Below are 11,504 nucleotides of genomic sequence, written 5' to 3'. Positions count from 1 at the left end.
CCCCAACATCACATTACCAAATCACGATGACTCTGTGAATACACACTGTTTATTAACATCTAACAAATTCTCCTTTATTTTAAACAATGTAATGGCTATAAATTAATGTTTAAGAACCATTCATTGTTCCCTTATTAAAAGTGAATTACACAAATGTGTTTTAGTCCTTCATGCTAATAATGTGATTGGGTGTCTGTGTGTGTGCATATTGTGCAGAATGCTAGTTTCTGAACATGTGCTGCAGCTGGATGCTCGGCTAGGTTATGGTCTCCAGTTCAGTCCAGTTCTCTCTGCCTCACTGTGTGCGTGTGTTGCCCTTGTTGTGGCTGTTGTTATTCCCAACCCCAGGCTGAGTGAATAAAACAAGGCCAAGACAATGAGAGGATTAGAACAATAATACAGTACAACACTGGAATATTCAGTAGAAACACCTATACTTTAAAAAGCAAACTACTCTGAGCTAGAGGTAGAGCAAATGTCAGACACATATGTGAACAATATGCTTTGAGTGATTCCTCCAGCTATTATTATGACCGTGCCAAGGAGGAGATAGAAATAGTAGGAGAAAAATAGTGGAGGAATTGTATCGTTGTATTGCAGGCAATGATTCAATGCTTGTTTCACTGTATCATCTACATGTTTCAAACTTGATCTTGTACTCAAGTTTACTGGAATAATGCTGGACAATTCGACTAGCAATAAACTTGTATCCAATGGTAATAATGAAATGACAAAATACATATATTAGTATGCGTGCGTGAACAATCTTTTATCTATTTATTATGAGAAGTTCAAACTTATGTTTCAAGTGGTATGACTATATACATTTACATAGTAAATAAAGTGCTCCTAAAGTAATCAACAAATTACATCAATTAGAATTGTTTTCCTCTTTAAATATCATATTTGATAAATACTGATATGCAATAACTGATATGCTCTCCAAGAAATCTCTAATCTCCCTGAATAAACTGCATCTCTTCTACCATGGATTGCTATTGCTGATGGTGGCCCTTATTTTGCTCTGCAGCCTGAGTAAACTCAGCATAACAGAACATGAACTAGCTGTTCACCTGCTGCAGCTTCTGGTTAGAGCAACCTTAAAGCACACAGCAGAGCTCCTGAACAGAACAAGAATCACCATTAACAGTCCAAGATTGTGAGATAAACCCAATAATGAAACAAGATGCTTTCTGATGAAGACACTCGATGATACTAATGTAATGTATACACACACACACACACACACACACACCCGAACGTCTAATATTTTCTTATGACGCTTCCAATTTAACACTGATTACATAATTCTTTTTACTGATCATTCTTCCAGAAAATTTCACGTCAATTTCAGTCATAGAAAAGATCAAACTGTTATTTTCCTAACACGGTCACATGCCTGCTGCGAGTTAATGCAGCTGAAAACACATTCACCTGTCTGTGTTGCTGTTCTCCACTAAAATGAGATCAAAGAATGAACAGTGACAATTTTCTGACATTATTTGCCTATGTTCACTGTTATTCACTTTGTCATTTTCAACTGGTGCTCATTTGGTCAATGACTGTCACAGAAACGTATTCTTCCTGAGATGAAAATGGTAAAAACAATACCTCAGCCTAAGTCACCTCCAATTTCTGCTCCCTGCACTTCTCATGAATACTTCAACAAACTACAGACCTCACATATCATTCATCCTCCTCTGTTTCTTTTTCTTGCAGCTTTGCCATATCAATCTTCAGCACAACGGATAGCACATGGCTTCACACTTTTTGTTTCTCAACCCAGAAATTTATGTTCATAACTACGCCTGCTCGTCTCATCACTCAGGATCTATCTCGTCTATGTACCTTTTCACTCTGTCTGTGTTGGGTTGTCAAACTCTCATCCTCCTTGCTCTCTATTGCCCCATGAGAGTGCATTATAGAAGAAAAGATGACAAGAAGAAAAGAAAGTGGAAAAATATTTATTAATTAGCGTTAGAGTTCTATTGTGAGCAATAATGAATTTAATGAATACAGAGATGAAGAAAGAAAATGAACCACAAAGGCAGAAGAAGTGCAGAGAAAAAGAAATGCACTACAGCTCTAATGTACAAACACTTGTTTATGCACATAAACAGAGACAGATCATTTGGCAGTTAACCAACATGTTTGTATCAGTCCATTGTGTCTGTAATGAAAGGGAAATCTCAAAACAGTTTAATCTAACAAGCAGCAATTTGCTTGGTTTACTAAAAACTTAAAACAAGCAAAAATCCTTTAGCTTTAGCAGGAATATGCAGATACTTTGTGACTTTAGTTTGAGTTGAGTTAACGGTTTAATTTAGAGTTGTCACTCTTAGGTGGGGCAATGCTGGGGGAAACAGGGTGATTTGATATGCAAAAACTCAGCCATTCTCTTTAGATATATGGCAAATGGACAGAGATGAATAAAGACAATTTTAGGAAGACAAGAAAATAGAAAAGAAAAATGTTTTATTCCTTTTCCTTTGACACACACACACACACACACACTCATGCATGTATATATATATATAAAATGGGGGAAAAGGGTGAATCCAAATTTTAATTTCATTTTTTTAAAAAGTATATTGAGAAAGAAAGGTTGCGCCACACACAAAATGGATTTAGGTCTGTGTTTTTATGAACACACCATTAAAGAGTAAATATATGACAGCACTAATGGGCTATTGGAGTTCCCATCGCACATGATGGATGGAATTAAAGTAATTGCCTCTGTGTGTTTAAATCAATTATAGAAAACTGCTGCAGAGAGGCGTGACAAATTGCAAGAAGAGTCCTCACAATATTCCCTCCTGTCTTTATGTGTGTGTGATACACACCCCAATGACATTTTCCTTGAAATTATCCTTCCCATTCATTTCACTTCATTGCTCTCTTTGCACTAAACCCCATCCATATACTTCACCATGACTATGCATGTTGCATGTAGACATTTATAGTATAAAGATATTTGTGTGGGCATGTGTGTCCATACCTGCTGGTGTGCACAATTTGTGTACCAGTGCACATGAGCAAATGGCATCAACTTCTTTCATCTAGTTCAGTGAGTTTCACTTCGGGAGTTATTGTGTCCTGAGGGTAGGACTCCTGCTGACATAATGATTTAAAGGTAACTCTCTATGGACCTAGACAATTTAGGTTAGAAATAATGCTCACTCCAAGTCTGGAGAGTTGCATTCCTTGCACTGTTTGTTTGCAGCAACAGCAAAGTGTATATTCTTTCTAAAGGAAACTGTAAGAATGTATTATAAATACTGATTTCTAAACAATGAATAGCTAGAAAAACAGGGAAGTAAAGGAATACTCCAACACTAAGACTTGTTTGTGATGATTATCAATATTGCAGTCTTTATTGTTGGCACACCTTCATTTACTGGATATATGGAATTTGAAGTTAAGTTTAAGCAGTGGGAGTGTTGGCCTTAAACTAAAGAGGTCCTTAGGTTAGGTGCATTACATGGTGAGACCCCTAGCACTACACCTAGCATTCAAATATGGTAAGCCTACTTTTGAAATTATTTTAATATATGATATATGAAAATGATAATTTCAGAGTATTTAAGTTGAACTACAGTATATGCAGTCGGCAGATCTAAAGCTAAGCTAGCTACTAACCATCCATAGCTGTCTACAAATTATTAAATGAGTAGGTTAATCTGCAATTACAGTAAGTGCAATTTCTAAGTTATTTACTATTTTGCAAATGATCCTTTTTCTTCCTGCCCATAGATATCCATGCAGCTATGGCCCAGTTGATGCTAACTAATTCCATTCCTGTCTTTTTAGTGGTTTTAGCTAAGATATTGAAACCCCAAAACTTCTCTTGAATTCTACCAAAGTCCACTATTTAGATTCAGAAAAGTTTATATAATTATTTAGCCTTGTTGTGCAAACAAGCCTGCATCATTTCATAAATATAGAATTTGAAAAGTAATAAATTGTATCTAAAAAGTTACACTAGGCACTAGATACATGTTCTGATGAGTTTTGGCAAACAACCATTTGACTAACATGTGTGTCTCACCTGCTCTTGTTCCCTCTCTGTTCTGTCCTCATTCTCCTCTCTCCCTCCCTCTCTATTCCTCTCTCTCCCTCTTTGTGCTGACAATCAAGCCAAACACCAACATCATCAAATATACAGTTGAAACCAGATATTTATGTACTCTTCTGATAAAAACACAAACACTTTTTTAATTGTAACATCAAATCAGACTAAATGTTTACTTTTTTAGATTGATAAATATAAAAAATATATTTGTTAACTTTAGGAGTAGAGAGAGAAACTATCTGTATTTCTTAATTGCACTAAATTGTATTCAAATTTGAGCCACACTTACGGAGGTCGACAATTCTTTTCCTGGTGTTTTGGCTGATATCTCTTGATTTTCCCATGTCAAAGAAACAGGCTCCAGTGTTGCCAACTTAGCGACTTTGTCGCTATATTTAGCGAGTTTTCAGACCCCTTAGCGACTTTTTTTCTAGAAAAAGTCACTAAAAAAGACGTGAAAGCGCGTATCGCTTTTACTCTCAACAAGCAGCGGGTGCTGTAACGCAGTCAGTTCTTCTTTTACTCTTATGCTGTTTTGTGGATCACAAGGTTTAAAACTACTTATAAACACACACACACAAAGTAACTCCACCAGAGTGCCTATTTCGGGTCACTTTTGCCGGTGCAAGCCCAGGTAAAGGAGCAGGGTTGGAATTGTGACATTAAAAAAAGCAATAATTGCTAAAATAAATGTAATTTGTAGTTCTAAACAAACTCTAAATGCATTTAGGACGTTTTTTACTCACTTTATGTCTCTTCCACGATGTTATTTCTCTCTCCAACAACATAGATTACAATTAGATTAGCATGACCAATTATGCAAATTAGGCAATGACGTCTTTAGCGACTTCTAGCGACTTTTAGGACAACCAATAGCGATTTTCCTTACTGAGGAGTTGGCAACACTGACAGGCTCTGTGTTGGGGTGTCTTGTATGCATCCACAGGTTTGCCACCAATTTACTCACATGGACTCTACTAACCTATCAGAAGTTTCTTCAGCTCAGAATGGAATCATCTGGAGTTTTCTTATTAATTAACAATAAACTTAGTGTATATGTACTCCTAAATTTGATGAAAGTGATTAAAATAGACATCTCCCTCTTTTTATTCTGACATTTAACTAATTAAAAAGATATTTCAACATTTATTTATCTAAAACAAAACAAGTTTACTCTAAATTGATGTTTAAAAGTAAAAAAAAAGAAGAATTATGTTTTCTCCCTAAAGTGTCCTTCCAATGATTTACTTTCCTAGTGAATGTTTCTTGTTTTGAGATAATTTTTTGTTTTACACTCTATCTAAAAGCTATTTTTGCTTGAAATAAATGTAAAATGGTTCATTTTTAGATTTACAGACTAAATAAGAAAAAAAGTAATATATACTTGAAACAAGTCTAATCATCTAACACATGAGACTGGAAACTAGCTTGTAATGTTCAAAACAAGATGGACAAGATAATCTGGCTAAATCTAAGACAATAAATCTTGTTAAGCTACAAGAAATTTGCAGTGTATGTAAATATCTGGTTTCAACTGTGAATATACTATTATCTATTTTATTTATTGAATTTTATTGTTTTATTTATATTTTGATATTGCTAGGGATGATGCAATGATCGGGGACCATTCTTCATTTCGTTGTTCTCGTGACAATGACAATAAAGTTTCTGATCTGATCTGATACTGCTGTGTATTGAAATTTCTCTTGTTTTGCGTAGAAATATACTGAACAACATCCATCCATCCATCCATTCGCTTCCGCTTATCCTTTTCAGGGTCGTGGAGCCTATCCCAGCTGTCATAGCTGCCCACTGAACAACATACAAAGCATAATATATAAAATAACATCTACCTGAGTTTTTTCTTTGAAAGACGCTCCTTATGTCTATTGTTGTGTTCATCAGTACACAACTGAAACGGATTTAGAGAGTTTGTTTAGCCATGGAGGGTAACAACTGAAAATATGAAATGTAAGCTAAGGCTCTCTCAAAAAGTCAGCATTGTCATTCGGCTTTTTATTTATCCATTTGTTGATTCACTCGAAGAGCAAGTAACGCAACCAAGTGATCAGTTTGATATCAATCTTTTGTGATATATATTTGTACAGTAGGCCTACGAATGATTTGCTTTGGTACCTGGTAAAACTTAAGCTCTCCTCTGTCTGCAGCAAACTCGCAGGCAGTAGTGATGTGTCTGTCGCAAACGAAATGGTTCTTAGAGCTGGGTCTTTGACATGAACGACGTGATCAGGCTCCTTATCGTGAGCCGTGTTTTTGTTTTGTTTTTTTCTTTCTCTCACCCTCTCTCTCTCTCTCGCACTTTTTTTCCGCTTCACTCTGCACGCGAGCCTTGTGCTTTACGCTGGGATGAGGGGGGAGGGGTGGTAGTTACACTCGCAGTAGCACAGGAACAGAACGGGAGGGAGAGACAGAGAAAGAGAGCCAGGGACAACAACGTCACATCAGAAAGGTATAGTAATCATCCACAACTATTTTCAGTTGCAGATGATAAAGGATACAGAAAGTTTATTCATGCAGGCCCATATGACAGAGAATGTGCATCTTCTTTTTGTTTTCATATTTTCATTTATATTTAATTATATTTTTTGTGTTGTGGTTTGCAGTGTTTTGTACGGTGGCCCTGAGAGGCCACTGCAACTTCAGAAAACACTTGCAAAAAGAAAAATGCTGCAAAAAGGAAAACGCTGCAAAAAGAAAGACGCTACACTGCAACTTCAAGAAAAAAGCTGCACTGCAAAAAGAAAAACGCTACAAAAAGAAAGACGCTGCACTGCAACTTCAAGAAAAACGCTGCACTGCAAAAAGAAAAACGCTACAAAAAGAAAAGCAAGCGCTGCAAAAGCACACAAAGCACAACGGAAATAGGAAAAAAGACAACGGAAATGTTCCTGGGGAGACAATAACCCGACGGACCAGTTGCACGAACCAAAACATGCTAACCAGTGCGCTAGGACTGGGACACACTTCAAAGAAGTGGAGGAGAGGTAAATGTGTTGTAATCTCATGATTCTAATAATACTACAGATATCTGGAATATATATTCAAAGATAATTCTAACAAAGATAATGTTTAATGTAGCCTTAGAAATGAAGCTTTTTGAAACTCGAGAACAAATACTAATAAGTCAAAGTCATTAAGGAATATTGCAGTTAATGTGTTCAGGTTTTAATTTGGCATTGTCTTCATCAGGCAATGTATTGTCCATATTGTGGAATCCAGCTAGTGGGGCAAATTGGAGTTTTTTGTGGGTCCTGTGGAACTAACATTCAAGTTTTAGCACCTTTTATAGAGAATGGTAAGCACTTCACTTTCCTAAGTTCTAGTATTTATTGCTCACCTTTTAATTGCTTCATAATGACTTATATACACCACAGTAGCTTCAGTAGTGCGTGTTAAACTTTTTTTTTTTGGGGGGGGGGATTATTATTCATGTGCCATTCCAAAGTACTATATTCATTTCCTTATTCTAAGGTTTTTGTATTGTTAAAGACTCTGTATGCAAAGATAAATCAGAATTCCAAAAACGCAAAGGCATGAACTGGTAGGTACTAAGAACTGTATTCTGGTTTAAGCCTGCCACCGGTTCTACGGCATAATTTTAAAAACTAGTTTATGACTTAATAGGGCATATGTACACAGTGACGAAATTCTTCTAACTTCTCTAATTTTGCTCATTTTGAGTTGTCAGCATAGAGGTCTTAATGAGAGTGATAAGTCCTGAATCCTGGTCCATGTTCTTTGAGCTTTTGCTGGCCTTTATTTAAGCACACATCAAGAAGATTAAATACTTGAGTCATGTTTATTGAGACTTGTTTCAGATGTGGTATTTTTTTTAAAAACACTTATTAAGTGCATTTGTGGATTCCTGCGTTTGTAATTATCTTTTCATGTTTTCTCTTCAACCTTAGGCCCAGTCTCAGTCACAGACATCATCAATAAGTATTTCTCTGAGGGCCATACATATGAAGTGATCCTGGATTTTCTTGAAAACAAGCATAATATTTGTATGAGTCTGAGAACATTAAAGAGGAGGCTAAAAGATGCTGGAATGACTAGAAGGACAGACTTTACTCCCACTGACATTGTCATTTCCACTGTTACACAAGAACTGAGAGGCTCAGGTCAGCTTCTGGGTTACAGATCCATGTGTCAGACACTGCGACAAAAGTATAATCTGAAAGTTAAAAGAAATGATGTAATGCACATACTCTCAAGACTAGATCCATATGGTGTTAAGCGTCGCTGTAAACGCAGGTTTGTTCGAAGAGGATATTTTTCAGAAGGACCAAATCAAGTGTGGCATGTGGATGGTTATGATAAGCTGAAGCCCTTTGGTGTTGCTATTAGTGCATGTGTCGATGGATTTTCAAGGAAAGTTATGTGGCTCAGCTGTGGCAGCTCAAATAATGACCCAGGTATCATTGCAAAATATTATATGGAGTGCTTGTCACGGTTTGGTCAACTTCCAGCATGCCTTCGTACAGACTGTGGCACAGAAAATGGCACAATGGCAGCCATTCACTGTGCTTTAAGATCAGACCATGGAGATGAACTTGCAGGAGCCCACAGTCATATGTATGGTACCTCAACTACAAATCAACGGATTGAAAGTTGGTGGTCTTTGTTCAGAAAGCAAAGGTACATGGCTTTTAAAATATATTCTGAAACTAAAATTGAATGGTTCTGAAGGTGTTTCGTGGTCAGCGATATACTTTTTTTTGTGGGTGGGGTTTTATACTCAAATATTAAATTACAGTCACAAACAAACAAAGAAAAACATAGTCACCTACACATTTTTCTCATGTGATGCACAACTGCTTCAAAAAATATAATAAATGGTTTGGTATACCAGTGACATTTGTTTGTATTAAAACAACACACTCAAAAAGAAACTCCTACTCAGACATTCCACAAAAGTCCTAAAAAGGAACTATAAAAAACAACAAACAAACTGACATTCAACATTTTAATAAATTATTATGAATTATGAAGATTGATGTATTTAAAATTGAGTAAAATTTATTCAAATTTGTGTGCCTACGTAGTACCAAACTAACATCTAGATCAAATAGTTTACCTGTAGGGAGTCATATAAATATAAGAACAAGGGTTTCTTCAAATTTGAGAACTGTAATATGAGTAATATAAGAACATTGATCCAACATGACAGAAATTTGTTAGAGGAGGTCATTCGTTTCAGACATTTCTTCGACTTTGTGTGCCAAAAAAAAAAAATACTGATGTTTTCACTAGCTTTTGGATTTCTGTGTGGTATCTAACAAGTGATAACAGCTTCAGTGTTCATGTAGAAATAAAATAGTACATTTATATGGACAGACCTGTATATTACAACTTTTCTTAAGTTCAACCGCCAAATGCAGGAATAACAGAAGGATTAATCATTTTGTTAAATTTTGTTATTTGTGTGAAGTTGCTTTTTTTTTCCTACAGTGCATTGATGAAACACTTCAGAACATGTGAATAAGCTTTTCTTTGAACGAAATTGCACACATTTCAATATTCTTAAGATTACGACTATTTTTTTAAAGAGGACAATTACATTGAATTACTTGTGTTATTAAATTTTATATGCCTTGTCATTCCACCATTAGAACTCAGTTCTGGATTGAACTCTTCAGTGACCTGAGGGAGAGGCATCTTTTCAACGGCAGTCATGAACATAAATGCCTTCTACGATATGTCTTCCTCAATGTCTTGCAAAAAGAGCTTGACGAGTACAGAGATCTCTGGAACACTCACACCATCCGACCTGTGCGCCAATCTTGTTGTCCATCTGGTAAACCAGAAGCCATGTATCACCTGCCTCATAGGTATGTATTTAGTCCATGTATTTTATTTCATAGTTTTACTAAAATTTTTCTTCCTCAGTATAGTGTATTGTATGTGCAGGATACCTGTCCAGCTTGCTGTTATTAAACCTTTTGTTCATTTATAAAATGGTTCAGGAACAGTCCATCCATTATGTGCACTCTTTTCTTTCTTGACCTAACCACTTGAGTTAAGTAAGCAGTATGTCATTTAGGTTTAACAATTTGCCCTAACTGTTACTCACAGCAGGTATTACACACACTTTAGCAATTGAATAGTGTATTTTGTTGTTTTCACCTTTTTGCTGAATAGAAATTAAAGCTGCCACTTGTGTTTTGCCATTAGTTCTGTTCTCTGACTTCATGCACATACTTTTTATTTTTATATTTTTTTCCAAAAAAAAAAAAAAAATTAGACAATCATATTTTAACTTTGGATCACATCTTGGCTAAAAATGACAAATGTAGATATATGCATAATTAAGATTCTTTAAAATCACAATTTCCAGAACTGACTTTTAATTATAAGATTGACTTTGCGCTTTTGCTGTAACCTTGAAGGATAGTACCTGGAGAAGTGACTGAATTTGTTCATTTTTCTGACTGACCTAAGGTATGGTGGAAGAGAGTGTGGATTCCAAGTGCCTCAAGACATCCTGCACCAGTTTGATGACATTCTACCTGCTCAGTACAGTCTATGTGGGGACGACAATCTCCAGGTTCATTTCACAAACTTGGAAAGACAGAGTGAGCTCCCTCGACCAGTCAACTGGACTACTGCAGTTGAAAATTATATAACACTCAAAAATATGACTGGACTTTAGAAGTCAATGTAAAATCATCTGCTAGATGTGGGTACAATTACCACTGACACTAATTGTCACAAACCAACTTTAATGAGTATTGAAAAAAATAGTACCATAGTTTTTATATAAATAGTTTCACTACCGTCAACTTTTCAGTGTGTACGCTTTCGACCTGAAGAAATCAAAAGACCATACTGTACAAAATAACTTGTTCCTTTTAATTAGGTGTTGTAACAAACACGTTGATTAATTTGGAGATCTGTTTTACAAACAAAGGTTTACAAAGTACTCGTCTCCTCTTGACGCCTAGAGCTGCCAGGTGGACCAAATTGCACATGGAAGATGTTCTCAAGAAGATCAGCTGTCAGCCTGGTCTCAGTGTAGCACATGAATGAGAAGAAGAGTGAAGGATGCTGTTCCAGAGCGTTTAGAAAAATACATGACTACATGAGGGCACATCCTTTATCGCTATGCCTGTAATACTCTGCCTATTGCCTTAATATTAAATAATTTTTTGAACAATAATTATTGAAAATATTTTGTCATGTCATTATACTGCCGCAAGTAGAGGTGGCATGGGCCGCGAAACTGAGACACAGGCATTAGAGCCTCTTAATGCTTGTTTTGTTTGGGTTTCCACCAGAGTGGAATTAACAAAAAATAGAGAGGGCATAGTCTAACATACGAAATAGGAAAATAATGATGTGTAATCTATTTATTTCAACAAAAAAACTGTATTCTGAATACCACCTATTTACACAGTAACTGTAACGGAAT

The 11,504-nt window shown here is 36.0% G+C and overlaps 1 long non-coding RNA gene across 1 annotated transcript; it reads left to right on the top strand.

Annotated features, from left to right (window-relative positions):
• The first annotated feature begins 6,462 nt into the window (after window positions 1-6,462).
• LOC309687893 lies at window positions 6,463-10,991 on the top strand. The gene is made up of 6 exons (XR_014270897.1): window positions 6,463-6,542; window positions 6,697-7,077; window positions 7,283-7,388; window positions 8,002-8,731; window positions 9,706-9,924; window positions 10,535-10,991. It is a non-coding gene; the product is annotated as an uncharacterized lncRNA (long non-coding RNA).
• The last annotated feature ends 513 nt before the right edge of the window (window positions 10,992-11,504 follow it).

Source organism: Aulonocara stuartgranti (genome assembly GCF_965226115.1).
Source record: "Aulonocara stuartgranti genome assembly, chromosome: 14".
Classification (NCBI taxonomy): Eukaryota; Metazoa; Chordata; class Actinopteri; order Cichliformes; family Cichlidae; genus Aulonocara; species Aulonocara stuartgranti.
The sequence above is the reverse complement of the archived record's forward strand: the minus strand, read 5'-3'. Positions and strand labels throughout refer to the sequence as shown.